The sequence below is a fragment of the Arachis ipaensis genome, chromosome B5 (genome assembly GCF_059453495.1).
Source record: "Arachis ipaensis isolate K30076 ecotype BB chromosome B5, ASM5945349v1, whole genome shotgun sequence".
Lineage (NCBI taxonomy): Eukaryota > Viridiplantae > Streptophyta > Magnoliopsida > Fabales > Fabaceae > Arachis > Arachis ipaensis.
This window is the reverse complement of record NC_142440.1, coordinates 92,473,185-92,493,293: the sequence shown is the minus strand read 5'-3', so window position 1 is coordinate 92,493,293 and position 20,109 is coordinate 92,473,185. Positions and strand designations below refer to the sequence as shown.

General features: G+C 40.7%; 2 non-coding genes across 2 annotated transcripts; both read left to right on the top strand.

Annotated features, from left to right (window-relative positions):
• Positions 1–6,180: 6,180 nt before the first annotated feature.
• Positions 6,181–6,287, top strand: LOC148564975 (small nucleolar RNA R71). Its single transcript, XR_015884913.1, has one exon. It is a non-coding gene; the product is annotated as a small nucleolar RNA R71 (small nucleolar RNA).
• A 12,906-nt stretch (positions 6,288–19,193) lies between these two features.
• On the top strand, positions 19,194–19,301 carry LOC148564974 (small nucleolar RNA R71). Its single transcript, XR_015884208.1, has one exon. It is a non-coding gene; the product is annotated as a small nucleolar RNA R71 (small nucleolar RNA).
• The last annotated feature ends 808 nt before the right edge of the window (positions 19,302–20,109 follow it).

The following is a 20,109-nucleotide window of genomic DNA, read 5'->3' as shown; positions in this document are numbered from 1 at the left end:
GATTGCATCCCATGAGACTTTTATTCATTGATCCTTTTGTTGTCATTTCAGGGCTTATTTTTTTGTTCTTAGGCTAAGTGCTCTGTAAGGGGGCAACTCTTTAAAATAAGCTTTCAGCCAACACTCCCGAACCAGTTGGTTCAAGGTGCTAAGTGTTGAAGCACTCCTAAGGACTTACTTGCTCAAGTCTCTCCCCCATACATACACACCATAGGCATATAGTTTATTTATTTTCTTTTCTTGAGACCTTGGTGTCCAGCACCTCTTTGGGTTACTAAATGCTCTGTAGTGAGGGTTACTCTTGATAGCGGACTTTCAGCTGATAATCCTGAGTTAGTTAACCCAAGTTACCAAGTGATAAGGCACCCCTAAGAGCTTATTCATCCAAGTAGATCCCTTACACAGGAGCACCACAGACACATGCATCAAGATTAAAACCATTGGTGCCTAGCCTTATTGCTTACTCTTTTTCTTTTACTTTTCAACCTTTATTGTTCTTTCCGTTTTTCTTATTAGGATCTTCTTATTTAGCTAGTCTCATGGGGTGTGTCTCAAGCATAGTATTCATGACAGATAGTTGTCCTCCCACCTTGTGGTTGAACCAACTTAGCTAACTTATGACCACACCATAAACTCATGAACTTACACCATAGTATGAACTCCTCTCTGGTCTTTTAAAACACTCATTCTCTTTTTCATTTGGTTCAAAAGGACAAGCATACAAGTAAGCAAAGTAAGGATGCAGTGACATGAAGACTAACAAACATAGACCTCATTCAACCAAAAACTTAAAAGACAAAATAAAAAATTTCAAACTATCATGTAACTATTAATCAAGATTGCATTCGGACTTCCAATTTTCAACATTCTAAGTACATGGAGTTAAGTGACAATACAACCTTCAGTTGATGGTTTCTAGTTGCCCTCTTTTTGTCATCATCCTGGTCTTTGCTACCTCACTTCCTTGGGTGAAGGTGCACCATTTCCTCATAAGATTCCTTCAAAGTTATTGGAAGTTGCTTGTTCCCAAAGCACTTGAGAAATAGTTAGCTTGCATGTATGCTTGTGACTTCTGAACTTAATTTGGTGTGTCAACACCAAACTTAGTTCCTTGCCCAGTAGAGAACCTTGCATATATGCAGAGAACCTCATATCTTGATGTTTAACAAAATAATTATCAACTAAAATCTAACTAAATCTAAGTGGTTTCCATTGATTGATTGGAGCTAGCAATGTGCTTTGGGAATGGAGTGTGATTTTAACTAAATTCCTTTGGTGGAAAACCAAACTTAGAATCACACTTTCACTCTTGAATTGTTTTGGTGTGGAACACCAAACTTAGCTCCTCGCAATACAGGGGAAACAACTTATGATCCTTATTGAAATAAAGATGAAAAGGAAACTACCTGAGGTTGGGTTGCCTCCCAACAGATCGCTCTTTTATCGTCGCTAGCTCGACGGTTCCTCCTTTACTTGAGATGGTAATTTACTATGGGGTTTTCCCCCATGTTGCCCAGATAATGCTTGAGTCTTTGTCCGTTCACTGTAAAAGTCCTCTCTGAACCTTCATCCATGATTTTGATGTGTCCATATGGCGAAACTTTTATGACAAGAAAAGGTCCGGACCACCATGATTTGAGTTTTCCTGGGAATAGTCTCAATTTGGAATTGTAAAGGAGTACTCGCTGCCCCTTTTCGAAACTCCTGGGTGCAAGATGCAGGTCATGTCTTCTCTTTGCCTTCTCTTTATACATCTTGGTATTTTCATAGGCTTGTGACCTGAAATCCTCCATTTCTTGCAGCTGCAAGATCCTCTTTGCACCAGCAGCAATGCTGTCAAAATTTAGTATCTTGATAGCCAGAGAGCTTTGTGTTCCAGCTCCAGTGGTAAATGACAAGCTTTCCCATACACTAGTTGATATGGAGACATTCCAAGTGGTGTTTTGAATGCTGCTCTGTATGCCCAAAGAGCATCATCCAGCTTCTACGACCAATCCTTTCTTGATGCACCCACAGTCTTTTCCAGAATCCTCTTTAGCTCTCTGTTGGATATCTCAGTTTGTCCACTTATTTGGGGATGGTAAGGTGTGGCTACCTTGTGTTTTACCCCATATCGTAGGAGAAGAGCTTCTAGTGGTCTGTTACAAAAATGGCTCCCTCCATCACTGATGAGTGCTCGTGGGACTCCAAACCGGCTAAAGATATTCTTCCTGAGGAAGTTCATGACTACCCTGTTATCATTCGTTGGGGTTGCAATAGCCTCTACCCACTTGGAAACATAATCCACTGCTACCAAGATGTACTTGTTTGCATATGAGGTTGGGAATGGTCCCATGAAATCGATTCCCCACACATCAAACAATTCCAGTTCCAAGATGAAATTTTGTGGCATCTCATTTCTTTTGGGCAAGTTTCCAGATCTTTGGCATTCATTGCAGCTCTTTACTAATTCTTTGGCATCCTTGAAAAGGGTGGGCCAAAAGAATCCGCTTTGTAACACCTTAGCTGCAGTTCTATCCCCTCCAAAGTAGCCTCCATAGCATGAGCCGTGGCAATTCCATAGGACCTCTCGTCCTTCTTCTTCCGAAACACATCTTCTAAGGATTCCATCTGAACACTTCTTGAATAGATATGGCTCATCCCAGACAAAGTACTTTGCATCATTCATGAGCTTCCTTTTTTGATGTTTATTGATCTCTAGAGGCAATGCTCCAGTTGCCTTGAAGTTGGCAATGTCTACGAACCATGGTGCTTTCTGAACTATCATCAACTGCTCATCAGGAAAGAACTCGTTCACACTTGTATTAGGTGTTCCACCTTTATCATAAGGAATCCTGGATAGGTGATCTGCTACCTTGTTCTTCACTCCTTTCTTGTCTCTGATTTCAATATTGAATTCCTGCAATAATAAGATCCATCTTATTAGTCTTGGCTTTGATTCTTGCTTGGCAAACAAATATTTAAGTGTTGTGTGATCTATAAAAACAATCACTTTAGTACCAATGAGGTACGATTTAAACTTGTCAAATGCAAAAACTATTGCTAGCAACTCCTTTTCAGTAGTGGTATAATTTCTTTGAGTATCATTAAGGACTTTGCTCGCATAGTATATCACATGGACTAAGTTATCTTTCCTCTGTCCTAACACTGCCCCAACTGCAAAATCAGATGCGTCACACATTAATTCAAATGGTAAATTCCAATCAGGTGGGGAAATGATAGGAGCAGAGGACAACCTCATTTTTAAATTTTCAAAGGCTAACATGCATGTTTCATCAAAGATAAATGGTGTATCAGATACAAGGAGATTGCTTAAGGGCTTGGCTATCTTTGAAAAATCTTTAATAAACCTTCTGTAAAAACCAGCATGCCCTAAAAAACTCCTAATTGCACTGACATCACTGGGTGGAGGCAGTTTTTCAATAAGTTCTACTTTGGCTATGTCAACCTCAATGCCTTGGTTAGAAACTTTGTGACCAAGGACTATTCCTCCTGTTACCATAAAGTGACATTTCTCCTAGTTCAAGACCAGATTGGTCTCTTGGCATCTTTTCAATACCAAGGCGAGGTGATGTAGGCAACTAGGGAAGGAATCTCCGAATACCGAGAAATTATCCATAAAAACTTCAATGAATTTTTCTATCATATCTGAAAAGATAGAAAGCATGCAGCGTTGGAAAGTCGCAGGTGCATTACATAACCCAAATGGTATGCGCCTGTAGGAAAACACTCTATATGGGCAAGTGAATGAGGTTTTCTCTTGATCTCTGGGATCAACCACTATTTGGTTATATCCTGAATAACCGTCGAGAAAACAATAATATGCGTGCCCTGCAAGTCTTTCCAACATTTGATCCATGAATGGAAGGGGGAAATGATCTTTTCGTGTAGCCTCATTGAGCTTCCTGTAGTCTATGCACATCCGCCATCCTGTGACTGTCCTTGTAGGAATTAGTTCGTTCTTCTCATTGGGAACCACGGTAATTCCTCCCTTTTTTGGGACAACATGCACGGGGCTAACCCAGGGGCTGTCTGAGATCGGGTAGATTACCCCTCCCTGCCATAACTTCATAACTTCTTTCTATACCACTTTTTTCATGATTGGGTTTAACCTCCTTTGGGATTAAATGGATGGTTTGGCATCATCTTCCAGCAGTATCTTGTGCATGCATATGGCCGAACTTATCCCTTTCAAGTCAACAAGAGTCCAACCAATGGCATCTTTGTGGTTTCGCAGTACTTTGAGCAGTTCATCCTCTTGATCTTGGCTGAGGCATGAGCTTATGATTACTCGGTAATTTTCATCTTCTCCTAAGTATGCATATTTGAGAGAGGGTGGCAGTGCTTTGAGTTCAAGTTTGGGTGCTTCTGACTTTTCGTTCTCTTCCTTTGGTGCACATTGTATTTGAATCTCTGCTGTTGCAACCTCTTCACTAAACGTAGACTCCTCCTCTATTATACCTTCAGGTTCTTCTTCTTCAAAACTTTCCTGCACTGCATCTTCAAGTGAGTCCAACCTCATACACTCTCCCAATTGCTCTGGTGGGTAACTCATGGCCTTGAACACATTGATCGTCATCTTTTCATTGTGTACTCTCAGGGTGAGATCACCTTTTTGGACATCAATGACAGCTCCAGCAGTGGCCAAGAACGGCTTTCCCAGGATAATGGAGGTCTTGGCTTCTTCCTGCGTATCCAGCACTACGAAGTCTGCCGGGAATATGAAGTCTCCCAATTTCACCAGCAAATCCTCTACTACGCCATGAGGGAACTTGAATGATCTGTCTGCCAACTGTAAGGCCATTTTTGTTGGTTTAGCCTCCTCTATCTTCATCTTCCTCATCATAGCTACTGACATCAAATTGATGCTGGCTCCTAAGTCACAAAGAGCTTTCTCCACTGTAATTTCCCCTATAATACAAGGGATCTGAAAACTCCCGGGATCCTTCAATTTCTGGGGTAGTTTGTGCTGAATGATAGCACTACATTCTTTGGTTAATATCACAGTCTCGTTGTTCTTCCAGCTTCTTTTCTTAGTCATTAGCTCCTTTAAAAACTTGGCGTAGAGTGGCATTTGTTCTATTGCTTCAGCAAAGGGTATGTTGATGTGTAGTTTCTTGAAGATCTCCAAAAATCTCGAAAACTGGTTGTCATCCCCCTTCTTCTTTAATTGCTGAGGATATGGGACTCTTGGTACGTCTGGCTTCAGTACTCCTTCCCCTTTTTGTGAACTCAAAGTGGGAACTCGAGCTTCGTCCTGCTCTTCTTCCTCTTTATTTGAGTACTCCTCTTGTGGTTTCTGGGGAGTTTCCTTCAGTTCCTTCCCACTCCGAAGGGTGATAGCCTGACACTCCTCCCTTTGGGTTCAGTTAGTATTACTGCGAAGGTTGTGGCTTGGAATTCGCTTGAATAAGTAGCCAATTTGTGTCTCCAGTTTCTTGATGGCAGCATCCTGATTCTGCATATTGGACATCACTTCTTCTCGGAATGCTTTACTATCTTGAATCTCCTTGCCTATCCCTTTAAGTAGATTCTCAATCTTTGAGAGTCTATCATCCAATGATTGTAGATTGGGATCAGAGGTGGAAGAATGAGGTATGTTATTTTCGTTTTGATGTGGATGTGGAGAGATGTTGTTATGGGAGTGTTGATATGGTTTAGATGTGAAATGTTGGTGAGCTGCATTGTTGGGATTTGGGCGTCTTTGATCAAGGCTTTGGTCTTGTTGATTTTTTCACCCAAAGTTTGGGTGGTTCCTCCATCCAGTGGTTGTAGGTCTTGGAGTATGGATCTTGGTTTTGCCTAGGTGAATTCCCAATGTAGTTGACTTGCTCCTGACTTCCCTCTGCTTCTTCATTCAGTCCTTCTTAGGTTGTTGATGAAGTGGTGATTGCTGCTACTTGGTTCCTCTCCATCTTCTTGGTGAGGTCAGCCAGCTGCTGGGTAATGAGCTTGTTTTGAGCCAGCAGAGCATCTACATTATTTAGTTCCATCACTCCTCTCGTGTTCCCTCTTTTGGAAGCATAGAAGTAGTCATTCTCTGCTACAGTTTCAATGACATCTATGGCCTCCTCAATGGTCTTCTTCTTGTTCAAGGATCCTCCGGATGAATGGTCTATTGCCTTCTTTGACTCATAAGAAAGCCCTTCATAGAAAATGTGTAGCTGCACCCATTCATTGAACATATCTGGTGGGCTCCTTCTTGTTAGGTCTTTGAACCTCTCCCATGCTTCATACAGAGTCTCACCATCTTGTTGCCTGAAAGTTTGGACCTCAGCTCTCAGCCTATTGATTCATTGAGGAGGGTAAAATCTTGCTAAGAATTTGTTCACCATATCCTCCCAGGTTGTCAAGCTCTCTTTTGGGAAAGACTCCAGCCACTTGGCTGCCTTATCCTTGAGTGAGAATGGAAATAAGAGCAGTCTATAGGCGTCAGGATGAACACCATTAGACTTCACTGTGTCACATATTCTCAGGAAGGAGGTTAGATGTTGATTGGGGTCCTCTTGGACACTCCCTCCGAACGAACAGTTGTTCTGAACAAGGGTGATGAGCTGTGGCTTCAGTTCAAAATTGTTGGCGTGGATGGTTGGCTTTTGAATGCTACTTCCACAGTTTCCTATGTTTGGATTGATGTAAGAGCCTAAAACTCTTCTGTCCTCCCCAGCATGATTTGCTCGACCTCCTCCGCCATGGTTGTGAGTCTCTTCTTCATGATGGTTTTCCATGTTTTCTTCCATGTTTGGTTCAAAGTATTCCTCCTCTTCCTCAGCACCAACTACTCTTTTTCCTCTTGCTTCCCTTCTTAATCTCAAGAAGGTCCTCCCAGGTTCAGAATCAAAGGAAGTTGATGCTCCGCTTCTTCTCCCTGTCATACAACCAACAAGTACAAGCAAGGAAAATAGATGCAAAAAGTATTTTTGTCAGAATTACAAGTAGTGTAAGTGATGCAATATATCAAACAGTTAGTGCGTTAGTGAAATGAATTGTAAATAACTAAAAACGAAAAAGAAAAAGAAAGGGGAAGGGAAGAAATTAACTAAAACTGAAAGTAAATTACTCAAACAGAAAATTAAGTCACACAAAAATAAAATGCTCAATCTAGTTATCTTCCAATTTAATCATTGTTGATGCACAATCAATCCCCGGCAACGGCGCCATAAACTTGATGCACGGAAAACTTGTCTCTTGACAAATTTCCTTCGGCAACTGCACCGAATTCGTCGTCAAGTAAAAACTCACAATAGAGTGAGGTCGAATCCCACAGGGATTGATTGATCAAGCAACTTTAACTAGAGGAATGTTCTAGTTGAGCGAATCAGAATTTGAGTTGAGAATTGCAGAAAATTAAATGGCGGGAAAGTAAATAACAGAAAAGTAAATGCTGGAAATAAAGAGCTGAATGTAGATGACGGAAAGTAAATTGCAGAATCTTAAATGGGAATGAGGTAATTGCTCATAAAAGTAAATGACAGAAAATAAAGAGAATGGGTAAGATCAGAAATGGGAAGTTCATTGGGCTCAGGAGATGTTGCATTCTCCGGATCAATTTCATTTTCATCTCTTCCTCAATCAATGCACTCATTGATCTCCTTTGCATTCTTAAGTGATCGAATTCCAATTTCTTGTAATTCAATCTCTCAAATCTTGATCAATAGCCAATTCCTTGGTCAATTGCTCATGAGAAGAGATGAAGTATGGTCACTGATTATACCACATGCATTTCCCAAATCAAGTGTTGAGAAGATTATAGTCACATATCCATCCAAACCCAATTTGGTCCAGCATGAGAAAGCATTTCTAGCATGATCTCTTCATTCCTCTTTCAAGGTTCAGAAGAGATCCAAGTTTGAATAGCTTCTTTTCCAAGATAACAACCCAATTGGATGAAGATCGAAAGCTTTCAAGTAAAATCAAGAGAAAAGATAGAAGAAGAATAATGAAAACTAGTATTGATCCATCAAATTACAACAGAGCTCCCTAACCCAATGAAAGGGGTTTAGTTATTCATAGCTCTGGAAAATGAAAACAAAGATGGAGAATACATTATGAAACTAGAAGTGCAGAGAAAGTAAAATACAGAGAGTAGTTCTATGCCAAGAGGCTCCCTATAATTTTCCAGCTCCCCCAATTTATTTCAAAGCTACTCCTATATATACTACTCTTCTGTTCTTCTAGTTGGCTCTTCAAGTCTTGGGTATGGGCCTTTGGATCTTGAGTTTGAAGCACTTCTCTTCTTCATTGGGCTTGGCTTTACTTGCAGAGAGAAAGTGTGAAGTGGGCAGAGACTTTAGCTCAGGACGTTAGTTGTGTTAACGTTCAGTGAAAATATGGGTTCGAGAACATTAGTGACAATCACCTTTTCCACTAACGTTCCTCACCAAAGTAAGAGCCACATTAACTTCAACGTTAGTGGCACAAACGTTTCCACTAACGTTGCCTCTATGCCCTTCGCACACGTTACTGGGACTTACCTTACCCAGTAACGTTGAGAAGTCTCCCCCTTCCTTACGTTAGAGTCCACGTTAACTTAGTTAACGTGGCTCTTTTAACGTAGGCTTGCCAACCTTCGAGAACGTTAGTGACACTTACCATTGTCACTAGCGTTCCAATGTGCCCCTATTTCTCACGTTAGAGTCCACGTTAACTAGGTTAACGTGGCTTCTAACGTGGCCATGCTAGCCATCTCCAACGTTAGTGACAAAGTTGAGTGTCACTAACGTTGGCTCATCATTCCCTTATCCACGTTAGCTTCCACGTTAACTAAGTTAACGTGGGAGTTAACGTGGCTCATAGTGGCTTGTGTGGGCTCATTCCAACGTTAGTGACAATGTTTGGTGTCACTAACGTTATCGACCACCTTATTTATTCACGTTAGCTTCCACGTTAACTAGGTTAACGTGGGAGTTAACATGGCTTATTGTGACTTGGCCAACGTTAGTGATAAAGTTGAATGTCACTAACATTGGCTTCCCCTTTACTTCTTAACGTTAGAGGCCACGTTAACTAAGTTAACGTGGCAACTAACGTGGCCACTTATGAGCTTGGTCCAACGTTAGTGATAATGTTGAGTGTCACTAACGTTGGCTCCATTTCCTTTCTTCCACGTTAGAGTTCACGTTAACTTAGTTAACGTGACTCTTAACGTGGGCAATGATGGCTTCGAGAGCGTTATTGACAATTACTTTTCTCATTAACTTTGCAAGTTACTCCCATTCCACGTTAGTGTTAACGTTAGTGTAACTACCGTAGCCACTAATGTGGTTCTTCTTCCTTTGTCCTAAAATCAAGCAATAGAATGCATCAAAGTTCTAATCCAAGTCATGGGAATTGCAACATCCAATTTGTCATTAAATCCATGCAAAATCCTCATGAAATCATGTAAAGTGCATAATGTATGCTTGAATCAAGATGTAAGTGAATATCTACCCAAAACTAGCTTATTTCCTAAGGAAATGCATGAAACTACCCTAAAAATAGTAAAGAAAAGGTCAGTGAAACTGGCCAAAATGCCCTGGCATCACAACACCAAACTTAAAGCTTGCTTGTCCCTAAGCAAGTACTGGAACAAGAAAATGATGAATGGAATGCCAAGAGAAATGAGTCATTCTTGTGGAAGTCATGTCCCTGGTTTTATGGTGGTTTCATGCATAGCAACTTAGGTTCATTCCTGGCTTTCAGACCTTTATCATGTCCTAGAATACTCACTGTGATTGCATCCCATGAGACTTTTATTCATTGATCCTTTTGTTGTCATTTCAGGGCTTATTTTTTTGTTCTTAGGCTAAGTGCTCTGTAAGGGGGCAACTCTTTAAAATAAGCTTTCAGCCAACACTCCCGAACCAGTTGGTTCAAGGTGCTAAGTGTTGAAGCACCCCTAAGGACTTACTTGCTCAAGTCTTTCCCCCATACATACACACCATAGGCATATAGTTTATTTTTTTTTTCTTTAGACCTTGGTGTCCAGCACCTCTTTGGGTTACTAAATGCTCTGTAGTGAGGGTTACTCTTGATAGTGGACTTTCAGCTGATAATCCCGAGTTAGTTAACCCAAGTTACCAAGTGATAAGGCACCCCTAAGAGCTTATTCATCCAAGTAGATCCCTCACACAGGAGCACCACAGACACATGCCTCAAGATTAAAACCATTGGTGCCTAGCCTTATTGCTTACTCTTTTTCTTTTACTTTTCAACCTTTATTGTTCTTTCCCTTTTTCTTATTAGGATCTTCTTATTTAGCTAGTCTCATGGGGTGTGTCTCAAGCATAGTATTCATGACAGATAGTTGTCTTCCCACCTTGTGGTTGAACCAACTTAGCTAACTTATGACCACACCATAAACTCATGAACTTACTCCGTAGTATGAACTCCTCTCTGGTCTTTTAAAACACTCATTCTCTTTTTCATTTGGTTCAAAAGGACAAGCATACAAGTAAGCAAAGTAAGGATGCAGTGACATGAAGACTAGCAAACATAGACCTTATTCAACCAAAAACTTAAAAGACAAAATAAAAAATTTCAAACTATCATGTAACTATTAATCAAGATTGCATTCGGACTTCCAATTTTCAACATTCTAGTACATGGAGTTAAGTGACAATACAACCTTCAGGTGATGGTTTCTAGTTGCCCTCTTTTTGTCATCATCCTGGTCTTTGCTACCTCACTTCCTTGGGTGAAGGTGCACCATTTCCTCATAAGATTCCTTCAAAGTTATTGGAAGTTGCTTGTTCCCAAAGCACTTGAGAAATAGTTAGCTTGCATGTATGCTTGTGACTTCTGAACTTAATTTGGTGTGTCAACACCAAACTTAGTTCCTTGCCCAGTAGAGAACCTTGCATATATGCAGAGAACCTCATATCTTGATGTTTAACAAAATAATTATCAACTAAAATCTAACTAAATCTAAGTGGTTTCCATTGATTGATTGGATCTAGCAATGTGCTTTGGGAATGGAGTGTGGTTTTAACTAAATTCCTTTGGTGGAAAACCAAACTTAGAATCACACTTTCACTCTTGAATTGTTTTGGTGTGGAACACCAAACTTAGCTCCTCGCAATACAGGAAAAACAACTTGTGATCCTTATTGAAATAAAGATGAAAAGGAAACTACCTGAGGTTGGGTTGCCTCCCAACAGAGCGCTCTTTTATCGTCGCTAGCTCGACGGTTCCTTCTTTACTTGAGATGGTAATTTACTCTGGGGTTTTCCCCCATGTTGCCCAGATAATGCTTGAGTCTTTGTCCGTTCACTGTAAAAGTCCTCTCTGAACCTTCATCCATGATTTCGATGTGTCCATATGGCGAAACTTTTGTGACAAGAAAAGGTCCGGACCACCATGATTTGAGTTTTCCTGGGAATAGTCTCAATTTAGAATTGTAAAGGAATACTCGCTGCCCCTTTTCGAAACTCCTGGGTGCAAGATGCAGGTCATGTCTTCTCTTTGCCTTCTCTTTATACATCTTGGTATTTTCATAGGCTTGTGACCTGAAATCCTCCATCTCTTGCAGCTGCAAGATCCTCTTTGCACCAGCAGCAATGCTGTCAAAATTTAGTATCTTGATAGCCCAGAGAGCTTTGTGTTCCAGCTCCAGTGGTAAATGACAAGCTTTCCCATACACTAGTTGATATGGGGACATTCCAAGTGGTGTTTTGAATGCTGTTCTGTATGCCCAAAGAGCATCATCCAGCTTCTACGACCAATCCTTTCTTGATGCACCCACAGTCTTTTCCAGAATCCTCTTTAGCTCTCTGTTGGATATCTCAGTTTGTCCACTTGTTTGGGGATGGTAAGGTGTGGCTACCTTGTGTTTTACCCCATATCGTAGGAGAAGAGCTTCTAGTGGTCTGTTACAAAAATGGCTCCCTCCATCACTGATGAGTGCTCGTGGGACTCCAAACCGGCTAAAGATATTCTTCCTGAGGAAGTTCATGACTACCCTGTTATCATTCGTTGGGGTTGCAATAGCCTCTACCCACTTGGAAACATAATCCACTGCTACCAAGATGTACTTGTTTGCATATGAGGTTGGGAATGGTCCCATGAAATCGATTCCTCACACATCAAACAATTCCAGTTCCAAGAAGAAATTTTGTGGTATCTCATTTCTTTTGGGCAAGTTTCCAGATCTTTGGCATTCATTGCAACTCTTTACTAGTTCTTTGGCATCCTTAAATAGGGTGGGCCAAAAGAATCCACTTTGTAACACCTTAGCTGCAGTTCTATCCCCTCCAAAGTGGCCTCCATAGCATGAGCCGTGGCAATTCCATAGGACCTCTCGTCCTTTTTCTTCCGAAACACATCTTCTAAGGATTCCATCTGAACACTTCTTGAATAGATATGGCTCATCCTAGACAAAATACTTTGCATCATTCATGAGCTTCCTTTTTTGATGTTTATTGATCTCTGGAGGCAATGCTCCAGTTGCCTTGAAGTTGGCAATGTCTGCGAACCATGGTTCTTTGTGAACTATCATCAACTGCTCATCAGGGAAGAACTCGTTCACACTTGTATCAGGTGTTCCACCTTTATCATGAGGAATCCTGGATAGGTGATCTGCTACCTTGTTCTCCACTCCTTTCTTGTCTTTGATTTCAATATTGAATTCCTGCAATAATAAGATCCATCTTATTAGTCTTGGCTTTGATTCTTGCTTGGCAAACAAATATTTTAGTGCTGTGTGATCTGTAAAAACAATCACTTTAGCACCAATGAGGTACGATCTAAACTTGTCAAATGCAAAAACTATTGCTAACAACTCCTTTTCAGTAGTGGTATAATTTCTTTGAGTATCATTAAGGACTTTGCTCGCATAGTATATCACATGGACTAAGTTATCTTTCCTCTGTCCTAACACTGCCCCAAATGCAAAATCAGATGCGTCATACATTAATTCAAATGGTAAATTCCAATCAGGTGGGGAAATGATAGGAGCAGAGGACAACCTCATTTTTAAATTTTCAAAGGCTAACATGCATGTTTCATCAAAGATAAATGGTGTATCAGATACAAGGAGATTGCTTAAGGGCTTGGCTATCTTTGAAAAATATTTAATAAACCTTCTGTAAAAACGAACATGCCCTAAAAAACTCCTAATTGCCCTGACATCATTGGGTGGAGGCAGTTTTTCAATAAGTTCTACTTTGGTTAGAAACTTTGTGACCAAGGACTATTCCTCCTGTCACCATAAAGTGACATTTCTCCCAGTTCAAGACCAGATTGGTCTCTTGGCATCTTTTCAATACCAAGGCGAGGTGATGTAGGCAACTAGGGAAGGAATCTCCGAATACCGAGAAATCATCCATAAAAACTTCAATGAATTTTTCTATCATATCTGAAAAGATAGAAAGCATGCAGCGTTGGAAAGTCGCATGTGCATTACATAACCCAAATGGCATGCGCCTGTAGGCAAACACTCTATATGGGCAAGTGAATGAGGTTTTCTCTTGATCTCTGGGATCAACCACTATTTAGTTATATCCTGAATAACTGTCGACAAAACAATAATATGCCTGCCCTGCAAGTCTTTCCAACATCTGATCCATGAATGGAAGGGGGAAATGATCTTTTCGTGTAGCCTCATTGAGCTTCCTGTAGTCTATTGGTGCACGAAATTATGATCTCCAGGCTCGAACAAATCCTGGTAATGGCTTCAAAGCTTGGTGCTCTGATCTTAATTCATGATTGTCACAACTTCGATACAACTAACCAGCAAGTGCACTGGGTCGTCCAAGTAATACCTTACGTGAGTAAGGGTCGAATCCCACGGAGATTGTTGGTATGAAGCAAGCTATGGTCACCTTGTAAATCTCAGTCAGGCGGATATAAAATAATTATGGAGTTTTCGAATAATAAATAAAAGAATAGGGATAGAGGTACTTATGTAAATCATTGGTAGGAATTTCAGATAAGCGAATGGAGATGCTTTTCGTTCCTCTGAACCTCTGCTTTCCTACTATCTTCATCCAATCAGTCTTACTCCTTTCCATGGCTGGCTTTATGTGATACATCACCACTGTCAATGGCTACTTTCGGTCATCTCACGGGAAAATGATCCAATGCCCTGTCACGGCACGGCTAATCGTCTGGAGGCATCACCCTTGTCAATGGCTTCATCTTATCCTCTCAGTGAATAATATGCTCATGCACCCTGTCACGGCACAGCTATTCATCTGTCGGTTCTCGATCATGCTGGAATAGGATTTACTATCCTTTTGCGTCCGTCACTAACGCCCTGCAATCGCGAGTTCGGAGCTCGTCACAGTCATTCAATCATTGAATCCTACTCAGAATACCACAGACAAGGTTTAGACCTTTCGGATTCTCTTGAATGCCGCCATCATTCTAGCTTACGCCACGAAGATTCTGGTTAGGAGATCTAAGAGATACTCATTCTAGCTTATTTCATGTAGAACAGAAGTGTTTGTCAGGCACGCGTTCATAAGGGAGAAGGATGATGAGCGTCACACATAATCATCACCTTCATCACGTTCTTGGGTGCGAATGGATATCTTAGAAGCGAAATAAGAAGAATTGAATAGAAAACAGTAGTACTTTGCATTAATCTTTGAGGGACAGCAGAGCTCCACACCTTAATCTATGGAGTGTAGAAACTCTACCATTAAAAATACATAAGTGAAGGTCCAGGCATGGCCGAGATGGCCAGCCCCCTAAAACGTGATCAAAGGATCATAAGGTAATCCAAAGATGCCTAATACAATAGTAAGAGGTCCTATTTATAATAAACTAGCTACTAGGGTTTACATGAGTAAGTATTTGATGTATAAATCCACTTCTGGGGCCCACTTGGTGTGTGTTTGGGCTGAGCTTAAGTGTTGCGCGTGCAGAGGCCAATTGTGGAGTTGAACGCCAGTTTTTGTGCCAGTTTGGGCGTTCAACTCTGGTTTTGGATCATTTTCTGGCGCTGGACGCCAGATTTGGGTAGAAAGCTGGCGTTGAACGCCAGTTTACGTCATCAATTCTTGGCCAAAGTATGGACTATTATATATTTCTGGAAAGCCCTGGATGTCTACTTTCCAACGCAATTGGAAGCGCGCCATTTCGAGTTCTGTAGCTCCAGAAAATCCACTTTGAGTGCATGGAGGTCAGAATCCAACAGCATCAGTAGTCCTTTTTCAACCTCTGAATCTGATTTCTGCTCAAGTCCCTCAATTTCAGCCAGAAAATACCTGAAATCACAGAAAAACACACAAACTCATAGTAAAGTCCAGAAATGTGAATTTAACACAAAATCTATTAAAAACATCCCTAAAAGTAACTAGATCCTACTAAAAACATACTAAAAACAATGTCAAAAAGCGTATAAATTATCCGCTCATCACAACACCAAACTTAAATTGTTGCTTGTCCCCAAGCAACTGAAAATCAAAATAGGATAAAAAGAATAGAATATACTATAAATTCCAAACTATCAATGAAACAGAGCTTCAATCATATGAGCGGGACTTATAGCTTTTTGCCTCTTGAATAGTTTTGGCATCTCACTTTATCCATTGAGGTTCAGAATGATTGGCATCTATAGGAACTTCAGATTTCGAATAGTGTTATTGACTCTCTTAGTTCAGCATGATGATTCTTGAACACAGCTTCTTTATGAGTCTTGGCCGTGGCCCTAAGCATTTTGTTTTCCAGTATTACCACCGGATACATAAATGCCACAGACACATAATTGGGTGAACCTTTTCAGATTGTGACTCAGCTTTGCTAAAGTCCCCAATTAGAGGTGTCCAGGGTTCTTAAGCACACTCTTTTTTTTTTTGCTTTGGACCTTGACTTTAACCGCTCAGTCTCAAGTTTTCACTTGACACCTACACGCCACAAGCACATGGTTAGGGACAGCTTGGTTTAGCCGCTTAGACCAGGATTTTATTCCTTTAGGCCCTCCTATTCACTGATGCTCAAAGCCTTGGGATCCTTTTTATTTGCCCTTGCCTTTTGGTTTTAAGGGTTATTGGCTTTTTGCTCTTGCCTCTTGGTTTTAAGAGCTTTGGCTTTTTCTGCTTGCTTTTTCTTTTTCTTTCTTTTTTTTTTCGCCTATTTTTTTTTTTTTTTGCAAGCTTTGTTCTTTGCTGCTTTTTCTTGCTTCAAGAATCATTTTTATGATTTTTCAGATTATCAAATAACATGTCTCCTAGTCATCATTCTTTCAAGAGCCAACATATTTAACATTCATGAACAATAACTTCTAAAGACATATGCACTGTTCAAGCATACATTCAAAAAAACAAGAAGCATTGTCACCACATCAATATAATTAAGCTAAGTTCAAGGATAAATTCAAAACTTCATGTACTTCTTGTTCTTTTGAATTAAAACATTTTTCATTTAAGAGAGGTGATGGAGTCATAGGACATTTATAACTTTAAGACATAGTTACTACTACTAATGATCATGTAATGAAGACACAAACATAGATAAGCACATAACATAGAAAACGAAAAACAGAGAAAGTAAGAACAAGGAATGAGTCCACCTTAGTGATGTCCTTGAGCTCTTCTATGTCTCTTCCTTGCCTTTGTTGCTCCTCCTTCAGTGCTTTTAGATCTTCTCTGATTTCATGAAGGATGATGAAGTGCTCTTGATGTTCCACCCTTAGTTGCTTCCAATAATTGTGTGGAAGAAAATGTATCCCTTGAGGTATCTCAGGGATCTCTTGATTTGCAGTCAAATGTTCTACCACTGAGCTATAGACCCTTGATGGAAGCTTTTGTCTTCCCTTTCCTCTTTCTAGAGGTTTCTCTGGCCTTAGGTGCCATCAATGGTTATGGAAAAAACAAAAAAGCTATGCTTTTACCACACCAAACTTAGAATGTTGCTCGCCCTCGAGCAAAAGAAGAAAGAATAGAAGAATAAGAAGAAGATATGGAGGAGATGGATGGGAGTGTGTATTCGGCCATATGGTTGGGATTGGGTGGGAGAGAGATGTTGAATTTTTGAAGGTAGTGGGTGTATGGATGTGAGTGGTAAATGGAAAAAAAGAAGGGATGATCATGAATGGAAAGAGAGATGATGAGGTAGGTGGGGATCCTGTGGGGTCTACAGATCCTGAGATGTCAAGGCATTTACATCCCTGCACCAATTTAGGCATGTAAAATGCCCTTGCACACAACTCTGGGCGTTCAGCGCCAGGTTGGTGCCCATTTTGGGCGTTCAACGCCCCTTTGCTGCCATTTCTGGCGTTGAACGCCAGAACCATGCTTGTTCTGGGCGTTCAGCGCCAGGATGCTCCCATTCTGGGCGTTCAGCGCCAGAACTATGCTCTGTTCTGGCATTTGAATGCCAGACAGATGCTCCTCCAGGTTGTGATTTTTCTTCTGCTGTTTTTGATTCCGTTTTCAATTTTTATATTTATTTTTTGACTCCACATGATCATGAACCTATAAAGACACATAACTAAGAAAAATATAGTTAGATAAATAAACATTGGGTTGCCTCCCAACAAGCGCTTCTTTAATGTCAATAGCTTGACAGTGGGCTCTCATGGAGCCTCACAGATGTGCAGAGCTTTGTTGAGACTCTCCAACACCAAACTTAGAGTTTGGATATGGGAGTTCAACACCAAACTTAGAGTTTGGTTGTGGCCTCCCAACACCAAACTTAGAGTTTGACTGTGGGGGCTCTGGTTGACTCTGCTTGGAGAGAAGCTTTTTCTGCTTCCTCTCCATGGTTGCAGAGGGAGATCCTTGAGTTTTTAACACAAGGGAGTTCTCATTCCATTGAAGGAATATTTCACCTCTGTCAACATCAATCACAGCTCTTGCTGTGGCCAGGAAAGGTCTTCCTAGGATGATGGATTCATCCTCTTCCTTTCCAGTATCCAGGACTATGAAATCAGCAGGGATGTAAAGGCCTTCAACCTTTACTAACACGTCCTCTACTTGTCCATAAGCCTGTTTTCTTGAGCTGTCTGCCATCTCTAATGAGATTTTAGCAGCTTGCACCCCATAGATTCCCAGTTTCTCTATTACAGAGAGGGGCATGAGGTTTATTCCTGAACCAAGGTCACACAGAGCCTTAAAGATCATGGTGCCTATGGTACAGGGTATTATGAACTTTCCAGGATCCTGTCTCTTCTGAGGCAATGTCAGTTGATCCAGATCACTTAGTTCATTGATGAACAAGGGAGGTTCAACTTCCCAAGTATCAATGCCAAATAATTTGGCATTTAGCTTCATGATCGCACCAAGAAACTTGGCAGTTTGCTCTTCAGTAACATCCTCATTCTCTTCAGAAGAGGAATACTCATCAGAGCTCATGAAGGGTATAAGAAAGTTCAATGGGATCTCTATGGTCTCTAGATGGGCCCCAGAGTCCTTTGGTTCCTCAGAGGGAAGCTCCTTATTGACCACTGGACGTCCCAGGAGGTCTTCCTCCTTGGGATTCACGTCCTCTCCTCTCCTCACAGGTTCGGCCATGGCGCTTATGTCAATGGCCTTGCACTCTCCTTTTGGATTCTCTTCTATATTGCTTGGGAGAGTACTAGGAGGGATTTCAGTGATCCTTTTACTCAGCTGGCCCACTTGTGCTTCCAGATTTCTAATGGAAGACCTTGTTTCATTCATGAAACTTACAGTGGCCTTAGATAGATCAGAGACCAGATTTGCTAAATTAGAAGCATTTTGTTCAGAGTTCTCTGTCTGTTGCTGAGTTGATGATGGAAAAGGCTTGCTATTGCTAAACCTGTTTCTTCCACCATTATTAAAGCCTTGTTGAGGCTTTTGATCCTTCCATGAGAGATTTGGATGATTTCTCCATGATGAGTTATAGGTGTTTCCATAAGGTTCACCTAAGTAATTTACCTCTGCTATTGCAGGGTTCTCAGGATCATAAGCTTCTTCTTCAGAAGATGCCTCTTGAGTACTGTTGGATGCAGCTTGCATTCCATGCAGACTCTGAGAGATCATATTGACTTGCTGAGTCAATATTTTATTCTGAGCTAATATGGCATTCAGAGTATCAACTTCAAGAACTCCCTTCTTCATAGGCGTCCCATTACTCACAGGATTTCTTTCAGAAGTGTACATGAACTGGTTATTAGCAACCATGTCAATGAGTTCTTGAGCTTCTGCAGGCGTTTTCTTTAGGTGAATGGATCCACCTGCAGAAGTGTCCAGTGACATTTTTGATAGCTCAGATAAACCATCATAGAATATATCCAGGATGGTCCATTCTGAAAGCATGTCAGAAGGACACTTTTTGGTCAACTGTTTGTATCTTTCCCAAGCTTCATAGAGGGATTCACCTTCTTTCTGTCTGAAGGTTTGAACATCAGCTCTAAGCTTGCTCAGCTTTTGAGGAGGAAAGTACTTGGCTAAGAAAGCCTTGACCAGCTTATCCCAAGAGTTCAGGCTGTCTTTGGGTTGAGAATCCAACCATAATCTAGCTCTGTCTCTTACAGCAAAAGGGAAAAGTATGAGCCTGTAGACTTCAGGATCTACTCCATTAGTCTTAACAGTATCACATATCTGCAAGAATTCAGTTAAGAACTGAAAGGGATCTTCAGATGAAAGTCCATGAAACTTGCAGTTCTGCTGCATCAGAGAAACTAATTGAGGTTTCAGCTCAAAGTTGTTTGCTCCAATGGCAGGAATGGAGATGCTTCTTCCATGTAAATTGGAATTAGGTGCAGTGAAGTCACCAAGCATCTTCCTTATATTATTATTATTTTCGGCTGCCATCTCCTTTTCCTGTTCGAAAATTTCTGAAAGGTTATCTCTGGATTATTGTATTTTAGCTTCTCTTAATTTTTTTTTTTTTCAGAGTCCTTTCAGGTTCTGGATCTGCTTTAACAAGAATGTTCTTGTCCTTGCTCCTGCTCATATGACAAAGAAGATGGCACAGAAAAAATAGTAATAATAATATGGATCCTTTATACCACAGTATAGGGATCCTTGTGTTAGTAGAAGAAAAGAAGGGAAGAAAATCTGAACTCAGAGAGAGAGGGGGTTCGGATTTTTGGAGAGTTGAAGGAAAGATGTTAGTATATCAATAAACAAATAGAAGAAGATGAGAGGGGGAAGTGAATTTTCGAAAACAATTTTTGAAAAAGAGTTAGTGATTTTTGAAAATAGTTTTTGAAAAAGGTTAGTA